The sequence below is a fragment of the Lissotriton helveticus genome, chromosome 11, assembly GCF_964261635.1.
Source record: "Lissotriton helveticus chromosome 11, aLisHel1.1, whole genome shotgun sequence".
Classification (NCBI taxonomy): Eukaryota; Metazoa; Chordata; class Amphibia; order Caudata; family Salamandridae; genus Lissotriton; species Lissotriton helveticus.
The window spans coordinates 241,745,301-241,757,520 of record NC_136072.1 but is presented as its reverse complement, the minus strand read 5'-3'; positions in this window follow the sequence as shown (position 1 = coordinate 241,757,520).

The following is a 12,220-nucleotide window of genomic DNA, read 5'->3' as shown; positions in this document are numbered from 1 at the left end:
TAATCAGTCAGTTGGCAGTGAAGAAAGTTCAATCACTTATTAAGCAAAATACTCTATAGAGGAGCCTCTCTGTCCCTCACCCATCAAGTGCGCAGAGAAGACTGCTGGCTTACAGTCAAAACCAAAGTTATAAACGTTCAGTTCAACACATGAAATCACCATAAATGGAAGGAAGGACCATACATGGCACACATGATTGGTTCAAAACTTTACTATTTATTGCAAGGAAGGTCAGGAGGGTTACTCCCTTTCGTCTCGGTGCTTGGGAAAGAAGAGGTGGCACCTTCAGGAATGCTCTAATCACTCCCAAAGCCAGATGCCACCTTGAGTCTAAAACAGTAAAGTAAACAGGCTACCTTCAGCTGCTACCAATAACTCAGATGAACAGGGAGTTTGAATACAGCACGTGAGCAGCACGTGATCGCATCCCGTGCTCGAGCACATGTGCTGAAAATGGCGTCTGTATGGATCGGGCCTTCTCTTCTAGCAGCAGATTTAGAAGAGAAGGAAAAGAAGGTTTCTTCCAGGCAAAAATACATATATATCAAGCAGAAAGTATACATATAGATACATCATGCTAACATAACATAGGTCCAATACCCTTTATGCACGGGAAATCTAATTTTTATGCCTCAGAACGGCCCTTTTAGCATGATGTAGCTAACTAAAGCAGTTCAGTCCTAAAATATTCTTTCTATCAGTTCCATTGAAACTACCGAGTTGACATTCCATTGCCTGCATAGGGGTGAGATCACCACTACCTTGCACAAAACCAATATTCATTTAATTAATCATTTCACTGGAAGCCAAGGAGATTTCATGAGGAAAATACAAATTTAGGCCTAAGGCCTAGGTCAACTTATACTGTTGGATGACATGTATGAAATAATATTGTTCTGCTTGATTATATGCAGCTATCCGGATACATATTCAAATTATGACATTTCACATTATACATGTCTAATTGATTCAACTGAATACACGCGTTATTACACAAAAATACTGACTTGCTCATGGGAAACATTCTGCTAATGGAAAGACCTGGAGTACTCAGTGATGTTGAACCATTGGAAACCCTACACTTCATTTTCTTATCTAGCCAGGAAACATTCCTGCTTCCCTTATTACATTCAGGCAAGCACTTAGATGCACGATACCCTTTTCTCCGTCCTTCTCTCAGGATTTAACTCTAATGCAATGCACTGTACTCCAGGACATCTTCATAACCTAATTTACTTAACTTAGAGTGTAATAAATATATATACCACGATAATTAGGCCTCTCAACCTACACACATATAGCAAGAATAGGGACAAAACCAGATCACCTTTTGCTAGTCAGAATGGGAAGCAATCCACGGGCCCTACAGCTAGTAGATACTATCATCACTCCATCTGTGTCAGTCCTTGTGTGGAATCAAACGGGTCATAGATATACTCAGGTGAGACAGTGGCGATCCTTATCAATGCTCTCAGGTGAAATGGAGATACTCTTTACCAGAGTACGGACTTGATGCTGTTCTACTAAACAGAACACTACTCTAAAACAATGCCAGCAGAACAGTAAGAACAGTCACACAAATTCACTTCTTGTGGACCATTTTGGATGCTAGGGGCGGAGCCACTTCCTCTTCCATGGCAATTCAGTCAAATGCGAACATATCTAACACCCACTTTATACAATTGCACTGGAATCGCTTGTGCAACTGTGCCCAAAGTCTGTTCTAATCCTCTTTGGTAGGCTTCTATCGTCCATCAAATCTGCTTCCATTGTCTTCTTCCGCATTGGGCCTCTCGATCCAGGCCTTTCCATGAAAATAGTGCTTCTTAGTATCTGTTGGAGTGCCCTCCTGGCAAACACTCACAGCTCACTCGAAAGTTTCAATGTCTCAAGGCAGTGCACCAGTGTCTCTCCTCTGCAGCAGGCACTACAGATATCGTGCTCTTCGTTGGTCGTGGGTGCAGATCAAATCATTCAGACCCAAGTACTGTTTAATCAGGAAAGAGCAACAGAGTTTCAGGTTCAGCAACACTCTCGGGCTCCAACACTCGTTATTCAGTGTCAGAGGACGCTCGGGCTGCTCTTTTATTTTATTTTTCCTTTCAACATGGGTACCACAAATGTAGTGCCTTTTGCCAATCTTGGATCCTCCGGTGCACTGCCCTTCTGTTGGAGCAAAGAAAAGGAGGGGGGATGGCCAAAACTTAGGCCAAGGGGCTCAAGGGACCGCACGCTGTCAGAGGTTACCAGCACATGACAGGTAGAAAACTGTAGCCTCAAACCAGCCCTGACGTCAACAACAGGGATCCTTGTCTTTCGCTCTTTTGCACTGAAACTCTTGTTCTGTGGCAAACAGGGAACCAGCTCCTCCTTCTTCTCTGATGTCCAACGCCATCTGATGGAGCAAGCACAATGCTTTGGAGATGCCATTGATGACGCGCTGGCGATCGCTGTCCAGCCTTGCTACTTTCTGGGTGCTGGGACTGTAGGTCCAAGACATCCGCCCCTCATCTGTAGCTGTCACTAATGGGAGTTAGGACTCATCTTATTCATTGTTCTGCAGGTTATTATGACTCTTCCTTTTACTATGGAAGATCCTGCAGAACCTAGTGATGTAGGAAGTGTGACACAGTTGTTAGTTCCCTTCAAATTAGCACAAAAACAATTCATTGTAATTAACAACGGGACTGCTGGCATGTGGCCTGCAATCTTCAAGGGAGTGGCCAGAAGCCATGGGACAACTCTGGTCTAGAATGCACTGTTACTCTCATAGGATACAAAGGCAAAGGCACTGCTTCTAGTCTCGGGTACTCTTCATTATCCTCACTAACTTCAATGTGAGAGAATTATCTTCTGCCATCTAAGGTTAGATAGCTCCATGGGAATTCTATCTGATTGTATGTCCTCACACATAGTGGCATTGTCTAATGGGGTAAACATCTTTTGAATTACTACATCTGTATATTCCTACATTCCTTATCTAGAACACCTCAAAAGAGGAAACGCATGATACAAATTATCAGGGGCATGCAGATAGCTCCCTTTAATAATTGTGCATCAGGTGCACTATGCAATACACAGGCTAAACAATGTCTCCTCATGATCACTGAGAATACCTGTCACCCTAGTCTAATAATTCTCAGGTCTCTGGTGTCTGAACTACAATGTATCCTTTCCCTCATCACCTGTCAGGAGGGGGCACTATACCCACTTAAAATCACAGTCCTGCTACTCAGGACAGCAGATAAGAAACTCTTGGTGTCTCTTATGACTACATGTCGAAGTGCAATATCATGAGAAAAGCTAGGTCACCTTTAGCAAGAGCCACAGATTCATAGTTCATCATTAGGGTCCAATCAGGGAACATTTTTTAATCTAGGCTGCTCGTCCCTTGAAGGAAGGGGCTGTAACATAACTAACTGCAGGTGACACACTTTTAATCCTGTATATCTCCTTTGTTTTCTTTTTTTTCTTCAATACCATTATAGCCTAATAGACATGCACTGGTGAAGTCTTATCTATCATGTTCACAGCATGAAATATCATATCTGTGAAATTTAGTAACCAGAACAAGTCCAACCACCTGTTGTATAGCAATGGGCATCGTCATGACCATCCCCTCACAACACAAGGGATCCTGTAATAGTATTAAAAGCAAAAGCGTAAAACAAAACCATGCATAAAATAAAAACACACATGCCAAGCCATCAGGTATACTTGCTGTATACCAAGCACAGAAAGCATAGACAAATTACAATATCATATGTAAATGAGCGGTGACGCACAACACTATGTCATGCACTTTATGCATAATGAACCTGCAACCCAACAACTAATATTCTGGCCTGCTTAATTTGTCAGGCTTAAAATTAATATTCAATTTCCTTACTTTCCTCACCCCCCTCTGACAGCAGGTCACCAAAGTGGTGACCGGCTGTCAACACAACTTACTGTGTCGCTTCTGACACACAGGAACAGCAGGAACAATTCATAGAAAGACAAAATGCACAAAAATGAAAAACACACGAATATTCCTTTCCAAAGAAGTTATTCAAAAACACATCTGTTTCAACACACAGCTGACAGCACCCTCCTTTTTGAAATTGGCACATTGATTAGGTCCCACAGGTACATATAGAACACTTGTTCCACCACCTCATGGTATGGACCATCGCTGTTGCGTTTGCTGTTGACCCCTGCTGTTTCATTACTTCTCTGCACCTACTATAATCTCCTCAGTCCGTTCTAGTCTTCTCTCACCCTTATTTCCTGCCTATAGCCATTCAGCGGTACAAAAGGGGGTGGTGATGGAACGGAGCATCTGAACCAATCAAACACTCACGCCCAGTCAAAAGATCTGGGTTAAATCCATCACCGTTCTTTAGCCCACTCTGCCACCCCAGTTTAGACATGGCCATATGCAATTCAGCCTGACCCTGTGCCTCATGGGAAAAGTCCAGCCCAAACTGCCAAGCCATGCCTTCCCTGGAACGGAAACAAGCTTCCTAGGACCGGTTTCTGGCATTACAGCCAGAACGGTGATGGATCAAACCCAGATCTGTTAACTGGGTGTGAGTGTTTGATTGGCTCAGATGCTCCTCCATCACCACCCCCTTTGTACCGCTTTATAGCCATTGAGGGCGCTCATTTCACCATTATCTCTTCACAACTATGACGTATTCGTCAAACCAACTCACGTGTCCAACTGTAGTCTTGTCAGCCCTAGAACCACCGAGGACAATCAATGAATGATCTGTGGGCAGAAGCAAAAATACACAACACACACAAAAGAGAGACACTTCACATAACACACAAAAATATCAACTGTAACTTTTAATCAGGAGACAAAACATAACACACATTGACAAAACATAAAGTGGTCCTTAACTAAACCATCTTGTCAACTCTGCAATGACTAAAACATGTAAGCATGTTAAGCCACCTTAATTTTGACTTTCTAAAAGTAAAACTTTTTTACAGACACTCTGTGTTTCCCTTGCGCCACAATTCCTCCTATGAAAAATAAATCTTAATTTGCTAATCGTTTTTACCTAGGCATGTAGCCCACAAAATTCTAAAAAAGAGCTTCATCTTACTTTTTGTCTAAGACTAATGTAACATTTTATTTTTTTTAATGAAGGCAACTACGTGGACACTATTTTTTAAAAGCAGAAATACGAATGTATCATTTTTTTTTTCACAGCACCCTTTTTTAATTTGTCTTGAACAATATGGGAACAGACAGGGCTTCATAAGTTTTGATTCTCGGCCGTCCTATCTTATCAGGAAAGCTAAAAATAGCACCTCAGCGTGGAACTTTCTGGGCTGTTAGCCAGCCACTGCGAGCACTCCTGGCCCCCACCTCTTTCCAAGGCTCACCTACTGCAAGCATTACCCATTTTCATGTCATAGAAGCATTCTAAGCAGTGATTTCACCTCCTGTTTTACTCGCTCCTATTTCTAGCCCCCACCTTACAGACTTAAAGGTCAAAATCTGCCTTCAATTTCTGCATCGCGATCTGCACTCTTTAGCCCCCACCTTCTACTCACTCTGAAGCTGTCAAAGACAAAAAGCCTTCATAATTCTTTCTAACCTTCAATAATTAACCCTATTTAAAAAATACATTTATATATATATATATATATATATATATATATATATATATATATATATATATATATATATATATATATATATACATATATATATATATATATACTGTCTCCTTTTAGGGGCCACAATTTATTTCTATTCTCAAATTATTAAAACACTTACTGTGAATAAGTATCGGAACATAATAACATTAAATGCCAGCATAGAACAAATGTTTGTTACTACCCCACGCAATGGTACTCATTTTATCAACCTCAAATGGATGGAAGTCTCAGTAGGTCCAACTAGAATTAGAACCTACAACCATGATGTTAAACACAAACCTCTGTACCAGGCACGTTGGTTCACTGAGCCACCAAAACAAAAAAAAAACAAATGGGAACAACCTGCAAATTCCAAATGCACACATTTTTTTTCTTAAACTGAACTGTTGATCTGTCCATATTTACTTTTCATTAGTACTTTTGTACATCAAGGTTATCATCAAATCACAGCGGTGCTCTTTTTCTAGCTACACCCCTTTCAATTACCCTCTGTGACGCATTGATGGAGATGAGGCCAAATTAATCTCACTCCTTGACAACTTCATTTCTACCATTCTCTCACACATTCACAGCCACAATGCATTAAACAAAAGGGGTGTAATACCATGCTTTACATACATATCATGACTCGGGCTGCCCTCAGGCGGGGCAGGTTGACCCTCAGCCAAGTGGGTGTCATTGGGACGGCAACAACACCCAAAACAACTCAATTTGCTAACACACAGCATAGTGATTGTTGTCACGTATTTCTCATTCTATCATAAAAACATACTTTCAAACATGGCCATGTTCAAAGATTCACAACACATTCAACCTCGCTCTTATTCGAACACACACAGAACAATAATATATGTACATACAAGGATATTTCAAAATGACGTGTCCAAACAAAGAACAGAATCCGTCGACTCCTGTTCATGGAGAATCAATCAATTCAGATTCCAGACGAACAGATACTAAAATCGAGCAGTCCAAAGACTACCAAGAGACCGTCGGACAGGTATAACCACAGGCGTCATACAGACCATCCTGCAGTCTTCCTGGTTCACCCTTGGGACTATTCTGACCAAGCCTGCTGCCTTAGCATCGCCTCAGATGTGTACCCAAGGCTACCCAGGTACAAACACAGACCTTTCCGAAACCAGTCCGGCTGGGTGCGTTCCACACTAGCCACACCAAGGCGTCCGATCGGCATCTCTATTATTCACAGAACAAGTCTGTGGAGCATCTACCCGTGCAGCCACAATGCTGCCCCGTCAGACCCCCAAGCTCAACAGTGCATGCCAAAAAAACACCCAAAAATCCACTTACCTGGTGCACACAGGTACAATTGCGTATTCTCCACTGCCAACTCCTGAAGACTAACACGGTCAGCTCCTGGGTTATGCCCGTAGGACTCCGGTGAAGGGTGACTAGCAGCTGGGGCTCCCTGATCGCGAGAGCAGAGTAAGTCCGAATTTTCGGTCACTCCACCCACTCGACCAGGGCTCCCGTTTCTTTGTCCTCTCTACCTGGTTACGGGAGGATGACCCTATCAAGGAGTTCTATCTGGGGTGCCAACTGAAGTACTACAAAAATACCATATAGGGCTATACCTACCAATAGCCCCAATCCCATTTACAAATAATCAGTCAGTTGGCAGTGAAGAAAGTTCAATCAATTATTAAGCAAAATACTCTATAGAGGAGCCTCTCTGTCCCTCACCCATCAGGTGCGCAGAGAAGACTGCTGGCTTACAGTCAAAACCAAAGTTATATACTTTCAGTTCAACACATGAAATCACCGTAAATTGAAGGAAGGACCATACATGGCACACATGATTGGTTCAAAACTTTACTATTTATTGCAAGGAAGGTCAGGAGGGGTGACTCCCTTTCGTCTCGGTGCTTGGGAAAGAAGAGGTGGCACCTTCAGGAATGCTCTAATCACTCCCAAAGCCAGATGCCACCTTGAGTCTAAAACAGTAAAGTAAACAGGCTACCTTCAGCTGCTACCAATAACTCAGATGAACAGGGAGCTTGAAAACAGCACGTGAGCAGCACGTGATCGCAGCCCGTGCTCGAGCACATGTGCTGAAAATGGCGTCTGTATGGTTCGGGCCTTCTCTTCTAGCAGCAGATTTAGAAGAGAAGGAAAATAAGGTTTCTTCCTAGCAAAAAGACTTATATATCAAGCAGAAAGGATACATATAGATTCATCATGCTAACATAACATAGGTCCAATACCCCTTATGCATGAGAAATCTAATTTTTATCCCTCAGGAGTAACTTGCTTGGCAGTCCAAATTGGGGATGTGGTGAACAAAAGAATGATGGATTAAACCCAGATCCTTGTGACTGGGGGTGAATGTTTGCATTGTTCAGCATTCCGTCCATCAATTGTTTCTTTTGCAAAAAAAGATTTCTGGGCTCACAAAATTTGCCGATTAGGACAATGCAGAAAAATCATGTGTCTGTTTTTTTGCCAAGGATCTCACAAGTTGACCTAGTGATGAAACTAGGGTTTTTTTTTCAGAATCTTCAATTCAGCCACAAGCTTTACTTTCTCATTTGAAAGAAGGGATAACAATATGTTTAGTGTTGCTGACTTGCAAAGTAAGCAAATGAATTGAGGAACCTACCATCCACTAAATAAAACGTGCCTTATTCATGAAGGTCTGCGACACTTTTACTCTGCAGTTGAGTCATTTTTTGTGATGCAGTTGTAGCATAAACAATGTGCCATGTTGTGCCATATTTACAAGGTAATGCATCAGGGCAGATGCATCACCTTGTAAAGCCCTGCGCCACATTATACCTGCATCAGGTATAATGTATGCAGGGTGAGCCAAGGCCTTTTTGAAGTGGCGCATTGAAATCTATAAGATTTCAGTGCACCACTTCTAGGACGCCATTGCGTCAAAACCTTATGCCTGCCTAATGGCAGGCATAAGGGTGACCCAGTGCATTGAAGATAGTTCTACTCCACACATTGCTGGAGTTGCGTAATGCTTGCAACGCAACTCCAGCAATGCGTGACTTTTGCGCAGACATATATGCCAGCATTCCTGACATATCTGTCTTTCCTTACGACATGGAGCACCATTCAATAAATATGGCACATCCATTGTGTCGCAAGGAGGGCGCAATACTTTTCATAAATAAGCCCCTACATCTTTTTAGAAATGGGTTAACTGACCTGGCAGTAAAAACTGCAGGCCTCATTTATGAGGAATTGCCGTAGGGCAGGACCGCAGGCCTTCCTGCTGCGCTGCGCTGCCCTGTGGCAAAAGAAAAGGGCATGAATGCTCCGTATCTATCAGATATCGCGCATTCCTGTGCTTTAACCCTGTGCCGGCCCCTAATAGGCCGTTGTGCGCTAACGCAAGCTCCTTTGCACCATGGTGCAAGGGTGCCTGCGTTGTGGAGATGATTATTTTTGTACAGAAAGGGAAACCTTCAGCCGCAACATGTCACATTATACACCATAGCTCAAGCGCCACAAACACTATAATATTGTTACCAAATTTGACGGGGGAGGGAATGGTCCGTGCAATGTTTTTCTTGTTATATAAGTTATTGGTGTTAATTTTACATACGAAATCTGGTAGTCTTGATTTAGCCGATGTTTCATTATGTATAAGCAGGGCTGCAGCCCAGATGGTACCACTTCAATTCAATAAAATATGAAAAAAAGAAAGAGAAACCTTCCTGCACAAAAACAATCAAAAGAGGCTTTTTCCTCTTTCTATGTGTGTTTCAAAATGCAACACACATAGAAAAAGGAAAAGCGAGGAGAAATAAAGATATTTCTCCTCATATTGCTTCCCTTAGTTTTTGACACTGCCTCAGATTTACGATTTCTCTTAAATCTTGGGCAGCGTCAAAAAGCCATGGAGGCTGCAGGGAACACCCCCAGCAACACCCATTGCATGCCTCTTGAAAGCAGAAAACTGCAGTTAAGAGGACTATATTTACGAGGCAGCATTAAGCCAAAAATAAGTGGCTTAGTGCTGCCTCGTGAATATGGAGCAGGCTCCTGCGCCATGGAACGTCACAAAAAGTGATGTCCGGCAACGCAAGGGCCCTCATAAATGAGGCCCTGTATCTTTCTAAGATCACGTGAATATACTATCATTCAACCGCAAATGATTATATTCAAAATTCTCTTCAGCAAACCACAAGGATTAAAATAGGCCACCTAATAAAATTAAATGTTAGGAAAGTGGAACATTCCATTAACATTTTAATACCACAGCCCTTCCCTAATTTAACAAGTCACAATGTTTCATGTAAAGCCCTACTCTTCAAATGAGTCAATGGCATAAATTATGAAGGCCTTATAACATCGCAGAGAGTGGCCAGGAGTTTCCTCTGAAGATCAATTAAACCTGGTCATAAACAATGGGCTAACGGGAAGCCCACTGTACGTTCTCAATATGTCTTTCGCATACAGCTTGAGCTGTCTGGTGGGTGAGACCTAAAAGGAAGGCTGAGTCTGCTTTGACAGGATTTGAAGTCATGATCAAAGTGCAAATGTCAGCATGCGTTTAATTCTCTCATCCTATGTAGATAAGCTGTTTTGACATTATTGGTCTCAAACAAACCAGGTTTTATCATAAATTCTGCTTTCAAGGCATCTGCTGCAGAGATCCAGATATCCAGCAAGTTGTAGGGTATAATACCAGTGAAATAGCTGCTCATTTAGTAATGCACTTACTGCAGAAATCTGTGTGTAAACTTTAGGTCCCAGGTTTGAATCATCATAAAATCAATCAGATTTCCCTGCTGCACTGCTCTATATTTCATCTGCATGTTATAGTTTATAAACTCGCAGTACACCTGGAAGGATTAATATATATATATATTTTTGCAGGGATTCCTGGGTAACTTGCAGGTCACAAATTCCAGTCCTGGTAAAGTGACTCAACAGTTTATGTGCCCACTGTAGACAGCATCATGCAACCGCAAAATGCATATGTTTGCATTTCTACTGGTATTTTGTCGAAAATTCAGTTTTCTAATGCTGATAAAATAATGCCTTTGAGTTGGGTAGTGTTTAATGTAAGGCTCCCCACCCCTCTGTTAGTCCACTTTCATTAAGCAAGGATAGCACTATGTGTAGTGTGCAAGAGTAGGGGCCCATCTCTTGGTTTTCCTATACAAAGTAAACCCGAGTCCTTCTACGCTCTGATACACAGCATATAGGATATAATACAAATAGTATAGCATAAATACTAAGAGTTAACTTTTTTTTAAAAATAAATTTGATTAGTCTCCGGGAATAGACAACATAAAGAAGGAAAAAAAAGAAAAGATTATTCCAACATTACAAAAAGGCAATCGAGAGCATAAGAAAACAGAAGTATACAGTTCGAGCTATAAAACATTTTTTTCTCTACAACATGATAGATACAGCTACTGAGAATTGAACCAGATGGGGAGAACCAAAAAGAAAGAGAAAAGGAATGAACCCCTTCGCTGCTAGGCCTTCCTTCCCCCCTGTGCTAAGCCTTTTTTGGCTATTTGGGGTAGTTCGTGCTTAGGCCCCTGTACCTTTTTGACCACATAAGGTATACACATCAAATTTTCATCCTTTTTTCCAACATCATTGGGATTCTAAAGGTACCCAGGGTTTGTAAAGTCCCAGAAATTAGCCAAAATACAGCTAAATTTAGTTTTTGGGGGACAAATGCGAAAAAAGGACGACAGATGAAAGCATCTGTTTTTTTCCTACAAATGGTATCAAAAAAGGTTTGTGGTGCTGAAACCACCATTTTCCCAGCTTTCAGGGACACGCAGAGTTTAATTAGAAAACCAACATTTTTTATACAGTGTTGGCATTTTTCTGGGACATTGCCTATTTTTGCTATTTTTTGTGCTTTCAACCTCCTTCCAGTTAATGGTAGAAATGGATATGAAAGCAATAATGGATCCAGGAAAGCTATACATTTTGGAAAAGTAAACAAGATTTTGATTGCAGCAAGGGGTCATTTGTGTAGATCTTTCAAGGTTTCTTTATAGAAATTAACAGGAAAAATTGAAATTAGTTGAAAAAACACCCTTTTGTGTCAACATTTTCACACGTAACTTCTTCTAATCATGACAACTCTTTGAAAGCAATATACTATTACATCTGCTGGACCTTACTGGTTGTGAGGATATATAGGACTTGTAGGTTCACCAAGAACCCTGACGAACCCAGAGCCAAAAACTGAGCAGCGACTTGAAATGGCTTTTTATTATGTACCGGGTATATAGCAATTATTCTGGGAAAATGTATACATGGAAAAATCGGTATGAAAGACACCTATGTATTTCTGAAATGGGAATAAAATATAGAGTTTAGAAACAGTAGATATTTGCACATTTCCGAAATTGGGAATACTCATACTAGCATGAGAAATATCGACCATTTTTCAAAATTACTTCTTTTTGTACACATTGTCTTTCATTTGGAAGGCAGAAATGCATCAAAAGTCAATAGGTAATAATAGTTGCTTTACAAATCTGAATTACCCTAAGTCTCCCGATACAAAATGTACTTCACTTGTGTGGGTAGGGGTAGTGCCCACGACAGGAAA